This window comes from Schistocerca serialis, chromosome 12, assembly GCF_023864345.2.
Source record: "Schistocerca serialis cubense isolate TAMUIC-IGC-003099 chromosome 12, iqSchSeri2.2, whole genome shotgun sequence".
NCBI lineage: Eukaryota > Metazoa > Arthropoda > Insecta > Orthoptera > Acrididae > Schistocerca > Schistocerca serialis.
Window position 1 is genome coordinate 55,752,739 of NC_064649.1, and position 3,416 is coordinate 55,756,154.

The window sequence follows — 3,416 nt, forward strand, 5'->3', positions numbered from 1 at the left end:
GGCAGATTAAAACTGTGTGCCCGACCGAGACTCGAACTCGGGACCTTTGCCTTTCGCAGGCAAGTGCTCTACCAACTGAGCTACCGAAGCACGACTCACGCCCAGTACTCACAGCTTTACTTCTGCCAGTACCTCGTCTCCTACCTTCCAAACTTTACAGAAGTTCTCCTGCGAACCTTGCAGAACTAGCACTCCTGAAAGAAAGGATATTGCGGAGACATGGCTTAGCCACAGCCTGGGGGATGTTTCCAGAATGAGATTTACACTCTGCAGCGGAGTGTGCGCTGATATGGAACTTCCTGGCAGATTAAAACTGTGTGCCCGACCGAGACTCGAACTCGGGATCTTTGCCTTTCGCGGGCAAGTGCTCTACCAACTGAGCTACCGAAGCACGACTCACGCCCGGTACTCACAGCTTTACTTCTGCCGGTACCTCGTCTCCTACCTTCCAAACTTTACAGAAGTTCTCCTGCGAACCTTGCAGAACTAGCACTCCTGAAAGAAAGGATATTGCGGAGACATGGCTTAGCCACAGCCTGGGGGATGTTTCCAGAATGAGATTTTCACTCTGCAGCGGAGTGTGCGCTGATATGAAACTTCCTGGCAGATTAAAACTGTGTGCCCGACCGAGACTCGAACTCGGGACCTTTGCCTTTCGCGGGCAAGCGCTCTACCAACTGAGCTACCGAAGCACGACTCACGCCCGGTACTCACAGCTTTACTTCTGCCAGTACCTCGTCTCCTACCTTCCAAACTTTACAGAAGTTCTCCTGCGAACCTTGCGTGAGTCGTGCTTCGGTAGCTCAGTTGGTAGAGCACTTGCCCGCGAAAAGCAAAGGTCCCGAGTTCGAGTCTCGGTCGGGCACACAGTTTTAATCTGCCAGGAAGTTTCATATCAGCGCACATTCCGCTGCAGAGTGAAAATCTCATTCTGGAAACATCCCCCAGGCTGTGGCTAAGCCATGTCTCCGCAATATCCTTTCTTTCAGGAGTGCTAGTTCTGCAATGTTCGCAGGAGAACTTCTGTAAAGTTTGGAAGGTAGGAGACGAGGTACCGGCAGAAGTAAAGCTGTGAGTACCGGACGTGAGTCGTGCTTCGGTAGCTCAGTTGGTAGAGCACTTGCCCGCGAAAGGCAAAGGTCCCGAGTTCGAGTCTCAGTCGGGCACACAGTTTTAATCTGCCAGGAAGTTTCATATCAGCGCACACTCCGCTGCAGAGTGAAAATCTCATTCTGGTTTCTAGTTATCGCAGAGAGCGCTAAAAATACGTTTCCGTCGACTTCATTTGCATACCAGTACGCATCTGAAGATAAGTGGTTTAATTTTAGTGCGATTTGCGCGTCATATTCGAAGAGAAATAGCATAGTGTGATACTCTTATTTACAGTGTGTTATAGCAGATTCGCACATGATCACCGACCATCACTGCCAAAGCTCATGCTTCGCTACATGTTACCTTTACCAAGCATCTTTAGAGCCAAAATAAGGAGATAAGGCATAAATTTTGGTTGGTACTGCAACTTTAGGGCAAAAGAAACTTCTCTGATCTCTGTTAGACATTGAAATAAAAAAGAAAAAACACATTGTCATGCATTCGCCCCAGACGGATGAAGAAGGAAGGGAACTTTAAAAAGACTACAGGGAAGACACTGAAGGTTTCAAGAAATGGATCGAAATAAAACACATATCTCCTTGTAGTCCTGCCCCAGGAATCAGAGTATGTTCGAAATAAGCAAAAACAATGAGGGCAACGGGATCATCCCAATTAATCACAAAACATACACAAAGCTATGATAAACCGGCAATAGTATTTCCATAACATGCTATATATGTGTGTAAACTTATGAACCAAATGTTGTTTAACTACCAGAAGGACTATAAACAATATGACTGCCTTTTCATAACATTTTTATTACAAAGGTTTAAACATCGGTACGTGTTTCAAATAGCACGCCATATTCAGCAACTAACTTTCTCTCTTTAAGACCTGATCACCAAGTGAACCATACACGCAAGCAGGACGTTATTAAAAACGTTACACATAACTGACTTTGACTCTCCTGTGCTCGTGCTATCGGAGTAACGTTACTCGTCCATTCGCTGGAGTCGACAGTAAACTAATGGAAACACAGAGAATAAGAAAAGCAATTTTTCCTGTTATTTAATCGAAATAAAATAAAGAAAACACCGATGGTGTTGTAACATCAGCGAAACACCTGGCTGAAATGCTAATCATTTCTGCAGAACGTACTAGTGTACATGTCCTCTGAATATGACTGTCCAGTCTCCAGACATTCAAAGTGATCTAGTTTCACTGAACATGAATGTATATTCCTAGCTTCCCGCCCGCAATACTGTTTCTAGAAGTTTTTTGAGTAGGCTTTAGGGGGATATTCAAGCGCCTGTGAAGTCAGCGCGTCTACGACGTTCTCTCGTGTATCAAGAACACCTGTGGTAATTCGTGCTGCCCTCGTTTGTACTCGTTCAGTGCCCCTGTTAGCCTTCTTTAATGTGCATCCCACACACCATGGCAGTATTTCTTAGCGTGCTTCTGGTTCACCTCTCTACCTGTGGATCTTATTCGCTTAATTCGACGATCTAGATTATTTTGTACACGATACATTACTTCAGGCAGGTGAATGGAAGGTCCCTTTTAAGTCGTAGATCGACTTTCTTGTATATTTTTGTGCTACTTAACATACCCTTTGCCAACGACCTTGCCGCAGTGGAAACACCAGTGACCGTCAGATCACCGAAGTTAAGCGCCGTCGGGCGTAACTAACACTTGGATGAGTGACCATCCGGTCTGCCGAGTTCTGTTGGCTAATTCGGTGCACTCAGGCCTTGGAAGACTTGTTGAGGAGCTACATGATTTGGAAGTAGCGGCTCCAGTCGCGAAAACTATCAACAGCCAGGGCAGCGATTTGCTGACCACCTACCCCTCCATCTCCACATCCAGTGACGCCTGTCGGCTGACGATGACGGGGCTGTCGGTCAGTACCCATTGGGCCTTCAAGTCCTGTTCAGATAAAGATTTAAACCTACACTGCGTGACAAAAGGATGTAAAACACCCAGAATGAGATGAGGAAACGAAATTAAACGTCAGGGGTTGAGACGGAATGTGATGTTATTTCAGTGATTACAAAATCGTATCAAATTTCGTAGATTTTTGGCAGTATGAGTCCACTTATCGACATGTCTTTGCACTCTCTGTGGCCATGATGCACACGTTAATTGGTCTGGAAAGGGTGTCATAAGACCATGGGCTCTTCCATCATAGAGCGAGATGGCGTAGAGTTTAGCACACTGGAGGTCGACGGTTCAAACCCGCTTCCGGCCACCCCGATTTAAGTTTTCCGTTATTTCCCTAAATCGCTACTCGAAAATTCTGGGATTGTTCCTCGGGAATGGCACTG

The 3,416-nt window shown here is 46.1% G+C and overlaps 1 non-coding gene across 1 annotated transcript; it reads right to left on the reverse strand.

Moving 5' to 3' along the window:
• Window positions 1-618: 618 nt before the first annotated feature.
• On the reverse strand, window positions 619-693 carry Trnas-cga (transfer RNA serine (anticodon CGA)). The gene has a single exon. It is a non-coding gene; the product is annotated as a tRNA-Ser (tRNA).
• Between the last annotated feature and the right edge of the window lie 2,723 nt (window positions 694-3,416).